This window comes from Hyperolius riggenbachi, chromosome 4 (assembly GCF_040937935.1).
Source record: "Hyperolius riggenbachi isolate aHypRig1 chromosome 4, aHypRig1.pri, whole genome shotgun sequence".
In the NCBI taxonomy this organism is placed as follows: domain Eukaryota; kingdom Metazoa; phylum Chordata; class Amphibia; order Anura; family Hyperoliidae; genus Hyperolius; species Hyperolius riggenbachi.
Genome location: NC_090649.1, coordinates 212,925,596 through 212,937,472, shown reverse-complemented (window position 1 = coordinate 212,937,472; position 11,877 = coordinate 212,925,596). Strand labels below are relative to the sequence as shown.

General features: G+C 38.0%; 1 protein-coding gene across 7 annotated transcripts in view; it reads right to left on the bottom strand.

Annotated features, from left to right (window-relative positions):
* The window catches only part of DLGAP2 (DLG associated protein 2), a 656,900-nt gene that overhangs the window by 388,081 nt on the left and 256,942 nt on the right, over nt 1-11,877 (bottom strand). For 6 of the 7 annotated variants that reach the window (XM_068281332.1, XM_068281331.1, XM_068281334.1 and 3 more), the window contains one exon: nt 2,372-2,404. The exons of the other annotated variant lie outside the window; for it this stretch is intronic. The gene's annotated coding sequence lies outside the window, so the exon portion shown is untranslated. The remainder of the gene's footprint in view (nt 1-2,371; nt 2,405-11,877) is intronic. 7 annotated transcript variants of the gene reach the window in all.

Here is an 11,877-nt window from a genome sequence, read left to right as displayed (position 1 = left end):
CAAAATGAATCAAATCGAATCCTGATCGGACATGTCTGATTGAATCGAATCGAATCATAGAAAAAATTGTATGGTGTAGATGGGGCTTTAGGCAGGTACTCCGATGACCTGATGTCATTCCAGGAGATACGTTCAAAAGGGATTGTGCGTGGGCACACCATCGGATCAAAAAAGGTCGGGTGTTTGGTATTATGGCATAGGCTTTGCCAATAAAGCTTCAAGAAACGTCAAGTATACCAGCACACCGTGTTCCATGAAGAAAAAACGCTCTTTTATTGAGCCATTATATCCACAAAGATACTGACAAAGGCGTGTAACCACACGCCTTGTCTGGAATGTTTTGTTGTGCATGTGTTCTCAGAGACGGTACTGATTATAACCAAATTTCTGCAAGCCATCTAATGCATACTTGCCTTATAGGTGAGTTATGCTAATCAGAGTTCTTCTTAAAATGGCAATAACAGAAACTGATAAACCTGCTCACACTTGCTGTGTAATATAATCATAAGACTTGACAGCTGAAACTATATGGTGGTAGGAAAACTATAGAATATAGATTTAAAGACAAAACAACAAATATTTCTACAAATTTTCTTGATTGTCAAAGCATATGCTACTTTCAGAGTACATAATAATATAGATAGATGTAGTATTCAAATCACTTCAGCATAAACCAGTATATTTTATATCCTAATCTTAAAAAAATAGTGTTTACTTAATTTACTTTTTAAGGAATAAAGTAACTATATAATCTTTTCTTCCATATCTAAAGAACTACCAATGATATTCCAAAACAGCTAAAAGAAGCGCAAGCTAATTCAATTTGAATCGAATTGAATCGAATCATGAATCGGACATGTCAGATTGAATCAAATCGAATCAATGAATCGAATCAAATTGAATCAAATCTGACAAAGAATCATATGATGTAGATGGGACTGATTCTGGCTGATTCTCCTAGCGGCTTATGACTCTTTGCACAAACAGCTCTCTGCAGACGGTCTGCAGAAGGTTGCCTATCAATAATGTAAACACATGCTGAGGAGCTCAGCGGAGCTCAGCTGTTACAGCTATAATGGCAATTCCTGCCAGAAGTGGAAAACTAGGTAGGCAGGAGTTATGGTTGTGAAATGAAAGTAAAAAAAACACACCCCTAACAAATGGATTAGCCTCCCAGTCCGTCATCCGTCACTGTTTACATTACATGGTGTATTGATGAAACCATTCATTTTTTTAAAAAACGTTTTACATTATTTTAGAAGGATGTTTAATAGTTTATGCATAAACCACTTTTTAATTTTTTTCCTCATTCGCGAAAGAACCCCTTTAAGCCATTATTTATTCAAGTCAGTTGTACAGCGGAACATGTGCTGTCCATTTTTCTATTATAACATTTTTGGCTCAGAACAGCTAATGAATTTGGCCTAATCCGATATTGGATATGCATGCAATATAAAAGGCTGATAGCCCAATTGTTTAGTTAACCATGGGATCCTTGGAAGTTCAGGAAAATAAAAAAGGGATTCACATATGCAAAAGGTGAAAAATGTTAAGGTAAAAAAAAAACCAAGAATTTAAAAATGACAGTGAAAGATGGTTGGTTGCCACGAGCTGTAAAAAACTTTCTTTGAAAATGGCTTTATGGGTAAGGCTGAATAGGTAGAAGTTACCCCAAAAATATTCTCACTGTCTAATCGGGTCTGTCTACATCTACTGTATTATGCAACCTGAGCAGAAGCAGGATATATGCACACAGCCATCATACACATACATGTAAAAGTAAAATCACTAATATTTTACTCTTGGGCAGTGGTAATTTCAATATTAAAACATATTTTACTAACACTAATCCTAACCCTATGCCTAGGCCTCCTCCCACCAATGCCTAACCCTAACTGACCCCCCAACTGATGCCTAACGCTAATAGAGCCCCCTTCCCACTGATTCCTAACCCTAAACTACCCCTATGTAGCTGCAATTTGTATAGAAAATAGTGTCACTTCTTTCAGTTTACTGAAGGAGCCCCCTTTTAATAAATGAAAAATGTCTTCATGTCTTCATAAACTGTCTGTGTGACTGTCACTTGCCAAATAATAAGAACGATGGTATGCATTTATGTATGATGAATATTAGGAGGGATTATGATTGGTTAACTCCCATTGCAGTAAGTCACTTCTTGCTTAGTACATTTTTCATGTGTTCTACAATAACGTTATAAAGGGAGCTGCAGCCTAAAGCATGTACTGTGCTACTCACTCTAATTCAATTGTTCATTCAAACAGCACCGCAGCTTTTATGTTTATAAACAGATTACACCAATTACTCAAAATGTCCACCACAAATGTAAGAATAATAAAATCACGTCACTCACCTTCAAGTTCACCACACAATGTACACTGAGACTCTGGAAAAAAGCAAAGAAGGAATTGTGAGATTATAGTATTTACGCGCAAGTACGATGATTGCAGCTTTCTCACTGGAAATCAGTTGTACATACATTCAGCTGCAAGAAAAAGAGCAGAAACATTTGCATATTTCATATTCCTATTATAGTTACAGAACTACACTGTCAAAAAAGCAACAACAACTTTTGTGGATAACTTGCTGACTACAATGTCTTCATCCAAGCATAGAAGATAAACTTGCCTCTATATTAGGTATTCTGTTCAGTAATATGCTTTGTCTGAAAGTGTACAATATTCTTACTTGGCTGGCATTTTGTTACATGGCAACTATACATAATATTGTGTGGTAAAACAGGGTTTCCAAGAGCAGCTCAGCACCCCTTTTTACGATAATAAAGAGGGGTACCCTTCCTACACCTTTCAGGGTACCAGTGTCACTTGTAGAATGGTCATAAGTAACAACTGTTTTATAACAACTGTTTTGTAGGGGAACTATTTTATTTCACTGCTTCACCTTTATCCTGTCAATTAGTGTGTCTACACAATTTACCGCGGATAGGCCAACTTTTTGATGGCTAAATTTTGGGTGTAAAGTGAGGGAATCGGTCTACCCGTGGGTGATATACTACAGGTGACATTTGTTTTGGAGCACGCTTCAGTACGTATAGCTAATTGTCTTCTCTCCGGCTTGCATCCTCTAGTGTCCTGTGCAGCTTCTGAACTAACCGCTCGAGCTCCAGGCTCACTGCAGTCTCATGACAGTGAGCTCTAGTGGCTTATCATGAATTCACCATTCTTTTGATTATGATTCTTTCAATCCAATAGCCAAAGTATGTGCCCACTCATCTATCACATATTTTTCAATTGGTCTTTTTAACAGTTTGATATGCATAAATATACAGTCAATGCATTTAATTTTGGCATCTATACAGCTGCATCATATATTTATTGTTAAATAGAGCTTGAACACAAGCTCAATGATATAAACTCAATCGAAATTGTTTAAAAACTAAACAAATACAACTTACTTAAGCCCAGTTAAGTTTCCCTTTAAAAGGATCATACAGTGATCTTATTAGTTTATTTGGGACTAGTCCTACAAACGGGATCACCAGTATTTGACATTTTTCGTAAATCAGGAAAAAATAAATATCATAAATCAAAAAGAAGATTTATTTTAGTGGCCCAGATTCCAGTCTATCTGCAAGCATTGTAAGTGTGTAGATAAGATTATTCTAAATTTAACAATCAGTTAAATCATAACAATCCAGGCCTACTTCTCAGTCCCTAGTCTGGGGACCTTGCTTTGGTAATGTTAGAAATGTATTTGCTGCAGTAATAAACTAGTGTTATTTTCTCAGAAAATGTTACCAGATAGAGCATCAAATAAATTATGCATTTATTGTTAATAACTGACATGTTTTTAATTAATGTTTAAAATGAATATTAGAAACAGTAAAAAAATTGTTAAAAATATACGTTTACTTTAAGAAACTTTAAGTGCTTGACTTCACAGCAAGAAAGAAGGCATCCCATGGTGTGGGGCGAGTGAAAGCAACTCTCAAAGCATTTTTATGAGTGCTCTTAGTGTCCTGAATCTTCACCAAGGACGAGTGGTAAATAGGTTTTCAATATGGTAGTGTTTATTCAGTCAGGCTGCCTGTGGAATGATCTTTTGGTGGGAGAATTACAGGGAATGACACTGCTGTGAGCTTTAAAAAGGAACCTGCTAGGCTGAAGTGATGTAGCAGTTTTCCATGTATAATCAGTCACACTGTTCTTCAGTCAGCTTCCAGCTGAGCAACTCTAAGACATGTGTGAGGAGCTGGCTCACATATTAGGGAGAGAACTGCCAGCTCCAGTAGGCAATTAATCATTCAAACCAAGAATGACTCTTCTAAGAACAATTTCTTTGATCCTTCTCCTCACTCTCAGTAAGGCTTTCATTGATGATGTATGCTTGGTACAGTGACAAATCTTGCTGACATAGGTTTACAAAATGATGGTAGAGTTGGGTCTTTATTAATCTAGATTTTATATCATGAATGTGTTATGAGATAAAATATCTTTCAGTAGAGCACCTTGTGATAGGCGTGAAACTGCATAAATAGAAACATGTCATCCACAAAGGCCCATAACACCACAGGTTAACTTGGACATTCTCATGAGGTATTAATTAACATAACTGTGAGCTCAATGGTTAATATGGATAAGTCTGCAACATTTGCAAAATTGTTTTCAGTACTGAAAATGTTGTTTTTGTCAGAGAATAAAATCTTTGTAAAACCACAGTCACTTTTTACAAAACATCGATTTCCATGCAATTTCAAAAACATTTTATTTCTACAAAAATGTAGAATATTTTTATGAAAATATGTATATTGCTACTTTCATTTTACAAAATGTTTTGTGGAACATATCTATTTTCGTGAAGATGAAAATGGTCTTGAAATAGTTAAGTCAATGGGGTTACATGTCAAAGTGTTTTTGCTGTTTGTAAGCAACTCCTGTTTTCATGGACATAGTTTTATGAAAAATCGTTGTTTTTTTTTCAAAATATTTTTGCTACAGTATCTCCTTTGACAAAAATTTAGTTTTCATGATAAAACTATTAAATTAATTTCAAAAGCTCAACCCTACAGTGTAAAGCGATACAAAAGCTATGCATCAATTATTTTATTTGCAATATAATCTATGACCTGTTGCCCTTATTTCCTCAGAGATGACTCAGGAAATACATTTAGGGCTCTTACACAGTGGGACGTTGTGTTGCAGGGGACGTTAAGGTCGCATAACGTTCCCCTAATGCAACGCATGGTGGTGCTAAAGGTGGACGCTACATAGAGCCGCGTTATGCGGCTCTTGGTGCGCCGTTTTCGTTCAATAGAACCGGCAATGATTCATATGAATCATTGCTAGCAGGCAGAGAATCGAGAATGATTCATATGATTCATATGAATCATTGCTAGCAGGCAGAGAACCAAGAATGATTCATATGAATCATTGCTAGCAGGCAGAGAATGATTCATATGAATCATTGCTAGCAGGAAGAGAACCGGCATTGCAGTGCAGTGAATATTAATTAGCCATGTGGCTAGGCAAAATAGCGGACTCTCCCCTCCTCCTCTCCTGCACACAAAAAACAATAAAACAACATTATTGAGCATATTTTAACGCGGCTAAAACCGTGTATAACGCACAGCATGCTGCACTTTCATTGAACATGCAGCGTTACACTGTAACGCAACGTGGGCACTGTGAACATTTTTCATTACTGTGAGTTGGGCTGCGTTACAGGCTGCTCTAACGTGCGCCTGTAACGTCCTACTGTGAAAGCAGCCTAAGGCCTCTTACACAGTAAGACGTTGCGTTTGATGCGACGTTAAGGTCGCATAACGTGCCCCTAACATAACGCATTGAAAGACTATAACTTGGACGTTATTTAGCCCTGCGTTTGGTGCGCCATTTTCATCACACAGTGATAAAACGAAAACGGTGCATGCGTTACAAAAAAAAAAGAAAACATTGCTGAGCATGTGCAAACAGTCTAACGCAGCTAAAAACATGTATAACGCATAGCATGCAGCACTTTCATTTAACATGCAGCGTTAGACACCAAAGCAAAGTCTGCACTACTGTGAACAGCCCGTTGATTTTTCATTGCTGCAAGTTATTGTGCGTTACATGTTGTTGTAACGTGCGACTTTAACGTCGCACTGTGAAAGAGCCCTTAATGGATAACTGTTATTTTTACCTAAAAAAAAAACCAACAACAACTTTTTAACACTTACGAACTGAAAAAGTACTACAAAGGTAGGCAAAAAAGTAATAAACATATATTGAGTATTTGCTTGCATGGTGGGAGCTTTAAAGGTATTTTATTGGTATGAAAGTATCTCCTTGCCCTCTCTCCAGAGGAAGAATAAATCATGTAAACAGTGGCTTCCTTTGGAAAGTGCCTGGACTCTCTAACAGAAACATTTCTGTTAAGCAAACCTAAAACGTAAAGGGGTATTCTGCAGTACCTTCTTGTGGGCATACTGTCATGCAATGGTGCATCTGGTGCAGGTCAATCCATCTCACCTCTCCCCCCTTAAGTGTGACGGTGGAGCGTTGCATTCCCATAATGCCCTGTCCTCTTTCTGCTTTGTAGGATTCGCTGCAGTGAGAAAGACCACCCGTTGTGTTGACTACAGGAGACCGAATGACTCCTAACTCCAACATCTCCTCAATCTCTCTCTTCATCTCTGTCTGCACCTCAGGAGAGGTGCGACAGGGTAATTGCCTTATGGGCTTGTGGATCCCCGACCCGTATCCACTCTGAGGACTGCTAAATTGATTTGCAGGGGTTCTCTGGAATGTTCCTCAGCACTTCCCGGGCATGTTTGCTTCAGCACTTCTGCCAGCTGAACTTGCTGAGAATATGAAAGGTGGGGGTTGACATTCAATTTGTCGAGCACTTCTTGTATGTACACGAGCATGTCTAGCAACAGGTCAGTCTCTCCCAGTTTTAACTGACTGCACACAGCGAACACACACTGTATTTAGTCCTCCTGGGCTTTTAGCTGTTTCATAAGGATATCCCATTGTCCGATACCATAAAAATTTGCATCACATGGCCTTTCACTTGCAGTGCATTTGCACCACTGCTTTGGAATGTGCTGGCCCTCAGGATTGCTGGCAATGGACAGTGAGGTTTGTATTTCGACAGCCACCCCCAACAAGGGTTCATCACTGAGTGGCGGTGGACATAGGGTATCCCCGTGGGTATCCCTAGCCCACTTCACCTTTTAGAAAAACAGAACATGACCTGCAAAATGTTGTCATGTCACCTTTCAACTTAAAGATATGATTCAGCTTGGTATTCTCCTCTACTGCTTAGCTCCACGGTTTAACTATGTGCTTTGTTTCTGTATTCCTTTAGATTGTAAGCTCCTATAGGAATGTGCCAGGGAATTGCTGCGGTCTTGCCTTTTTGCTATGCATCTCCTACCTTATTTTATTCAATGACTGTGCATCATGTACATTATCCTAGTTTGTACCATGTAATATTGTGTGTGCCAATGTAATTGTAAAGTGCCATGGAATATGGTGGTGCTATATAATTTCACAATGATTATTATTTGTGTTCTTCTGTTCTTCATATGTAATAGTCTTGCTTCATAGGAGAACATTGTTTATACTGGCTGTAATCATGGCCGCAATTAAACAGGAATTTGGCCACCAGCATACTTGACTTTCATATTTTCTGTTCGTCTACAAAACATGCACTGTTGGTGGGCCTTGAAGACAGGGTTGGGGAACACTGGACTATAGACCAATGGGAACTCTTGAAAGCAAATTCAAATAAACCTAGACAGGAAACGTGCTAAAGCTTTTCCTGCCAGCAATTATTTAATTTTGCCTCCAAGGCTAACCATTAATATAGATGGATGGGCAAATGGGAAACCTCTGCAGAAAATTATGCTGATGGCTGAGATCCTGGTACACTGTTGTGGGGTTGTGGTGAGCACGGCTTGCAGGCATTCTACAAACAAACCAACAACACTAAGCATAAGAAAACAAGGAACACCAAGAGCCCCAATAGTGTAATATGTACTGGTAAATGGTTACTAGATAGAGTAAATATTAATACTCACAAACCAGGGTTACCATTAGGCAACCACTGTAAAGGCAGGTGGGGAGATTTTCCTGACCCCACTCAGGAATAAGAAGTCGCTCTCTGTAAATGAGAAAAAGGGGGTTCAACCCTCCACCCAGGGTGGACTCAATATTATGCAGGAGAACAGAGGCGCCAAAAGGATAAAAGGAAGCTAAATGAGCTTAAAAACCAAATTCTTGGTAAATAGAGGAGGTAGTGGTGGACTTACCTCCTCCAAGTAGACACACAACGACTGTAGTAAACACAGTCAATATATTTTATTTATGAACTCCAAATATGCAACGCGTTTCGCAGGTTTGATCCCGCTTCATCAGGCAATAACAACGGAGCAATAGCTGTAAACAGAGATAATTGGCTCATAACCCATGTGTAGTCATACAGTCATTAAATTGTATAAAAATAAAATATATATAAAAATGATAAATAAATATCAAACATCAGAGGTGAAATAGGTATTAAAAAGTGGGGGTGATTGGGATAAAAACAGTGGAAAAGGTAATTGTGAGCAGTGATGAGCAAAACTGTTAATATTCTTTTCACATAAAATCTTGCAATAATAATGTTTAATTCAAATTTCAAGTAAACAATTTGGGGGGGGGGATAATAATTCCCGTTAACTTGCGCGGTTTTTGCATACATTGCACATATCCACGAAAAAAACACCGATCTTTTGGGCTAGAATAAAAATTATTGTTTTGGACGCCTTGCGCTAAAATATAGTTCTATATGTTTTCACAAAAATATTGAGCTAAAAGCAAAGAATGTAAAAATCAAAGATAAATCTCGAATCAAAAACCGAATTCTCAATGCAAAAATTCACAAGCAATGGAAAAAAAATGAAGGTATCATAAGGAAAGACAGCTGGGACTTACCATATGTGGTCAGTAGAAGAGCCAGGCACCTCTGTGAGGGCTCACTTCCAGAAGTGCTCATTTATACTAGTTTGGGGGTTAAGAATAAGAAACAGAAGTACAAAGAAAAGAAAAAATAATTGAAAATCCACCACTGATCTACAGTGCTGGATTTAAATAAAGAACTTTAAGTGTGTACGATTAAATTAAAATATTTTTCATTGTCTGGAGATTTCTCTTTTACCTTCAACTCTTTTAACCCTTTATGGTAAATAGGCTGGAGGTACACCCTTATTAAGGGGATTAGCGGAGAGCCCGCAGTTTGTGTTACTCCCATCTGCTCCTGGACAGGGAGAGATTTGAGGGGTTAACAGAGCTTCTACCCTGTTTGCTTATTTAATTTAATAGCAAGAAAAAAAAATCACATGTTCAGATACTAATAAAATAGATTTTTTTTTGTTTTGTTTTTTTGCAAATATGTTTTAGAAACAATTTCCTTGACAAAATCCATCTTCATAATGCAGCATTGCCAATTATCTGCTGACAAACAAATAAACGCCCATAGTAAGGGCCAGAAACCCAAAGTGAGAATTCCCAAACTGACAGCATGAGTCACAAATGTGCCCAATCGCAGGCTTTCCCTCCACTCAGCTTCTTTAGGGAGTTCATCGCCACTTAAACCAGTTTTCAAAAACCAGACCTCAAGTATCTATGCATATAAGTATGCTTATAGAAAGTGTAAAAAAAAAGGAAATGTCAGAAAAAATAAATTATTCACAGTACTGGCACATTAACAGTATTTTTCTGGCTTCTGAATCACGGATGATTTACACTTGACTTCATGCAGACACTTGTCTTACACGGCTCTCTTTTTGCTGGTTATTTTTGCATCTGTGTATAGTTGGAGCAAATGATTGAGTTGTGTTTATTGACACTGACAGAACACAGAGCCGTGCAATTTACTTATGATACAATTACAGGACATGATATACTCTAGGTGAGCTGAATGTCTCCTATCAGCTTTTAATGCAAACTGACATGAACAATAAAGAGGCACATTGAGCTGCAAAGCTTCATGTTAAATAGATCCATTTATCCCTTAGATTTCCGGTTTTAAAAGGGCAACAACAGAGTGGCTGGCGGCATTTCTACAATAATTAAAAGATGACTGTATGTTGTACGAACAGAAACCAGAATCACTACCTTTTCCATAAGTGATACTTTAAAAAAATATTTTTTGTGTGTGTGTTTTGAAATTTACAGTATTAGAGTTATTGTTATTCAGTGGTTATAACACAGACATCTTCCGCAGCGCTGTACAGAGAATATTGTCTTGTCACTTAACTGTCCCTCAGAGGGGCTCACAATCTAATCCCTACCATAGGCATATGTCTATGTATGTATTGTGTAGTGTACATATCTTAGTCTAGGGCCAATATAGGGGGAAGCCAGTTAAATTATCTTTATATTTTTGGGATGTGGAAAGACACCGGAGTACCCGGAGGAAACCCAGGCAGACATGGGAAGTACATACAAACTCTGTGCAGATAGTGCCCTGGCTGGGATTAGAACCAGGGACCCAGCACTTCAGGCGAGAGCACTACCCACTATGCCACAGTGCTGCCCATAATGCTAATCATTGATGCACGTTCTATATAGAACACATCATTAATATTATTTTTATGCTCTTCTGACCATTTCTCCTGAGGGTCAGCAGAGCTTCCTGCTATAAGTATTTCATATTATTTTGCATATGAGAGGTTAAAGATGTTCCCTCAAATCCTATTCTTTTACTGCATGATGTTTTTGTTAGCTCCTAGCATGAGAGGATATAAACACTGTATTAACTGATTTATTACTGGTGCATTTTTAGATTGCCTAGGCAATGTTCCATGACCCAGTGACACATGAAAATTTGTTGGTGCCTACTTTAAAGAGAAACTCCAACCAAGAACTGAACTTTATCCCAATCAGTAGCTGATACCCCCTTTTACATGAGAAATCTATTCCTCTTCACAAACAGACCATCAGGGGGCACTGTATGGCTGATATTGTGGTGAAACGCCTCCCACAAGAAACAAGAAAAGTACGTACTCTTGGCAGTTTCCTGTCTGTGAACCTTGCTGCATTGCGGGAAATAGCTGTTTACAGCTGTTTCCAACTGCCAAAAAAGCATGCAGCAGCTACATCACCTGCCATTAATAAAAATGTCACCATGTAATAAATGTCAGAATATAAATCAGGGATTTAAAAGATTTTACAATGAGCAAACACTGACTAAATCCTTTATACACAATTATTGTAAAAATTGGGCACTTTTTTATTACATTATTTTCATTGGAGTTCCTCTTTAAAGGTGAACTGAAGTAAGAGGTATACGGAGGCTGCCATATTTATTTCCTTTAATTAATACCAGTTGCCTGGCAGCCCTGCTTGTATATTTCTCTGCAGTAATATCTGAATAACACAAGAAACAAGCATGCAGCCAGTCTTGTCAGATCTGACTTTAAAGTCTGAAACACCTGATCTGCTGCATGCTTGTTCAGGGGCTATGGCTAATAGTATTAGAGGCAGAGGATCAGCAGGGCTGCCAGGCAACTGGTATTGCTTAAAAGGAAATAAACATGGCAGCCTCCATATAACTCTCTCTTCAGTTCCCCTTTAAGTTAAACTGTATTTGCATTTTTGCTGTTACATAATACTGCAGCGTCTTTCCTTTAGAACTGTTATTCAGCTATTCTAATTTAAACAATAACCTTATTTTTAGCATCTCTAAGATTGTGACCTTTAAAATGCACCCATACTTCATTAAAGCAGTCTTTGTGCTTTCTTACATTTATTAAGTGAATATTGCACAAAATGTACCTGATTATCTTCTGGTGTAGAAATGCTGTTATTACCCACTGCACTTATTTATGATATTACTTATCTCTTGCTCCTTGGCCCTTTTAAGTAGATA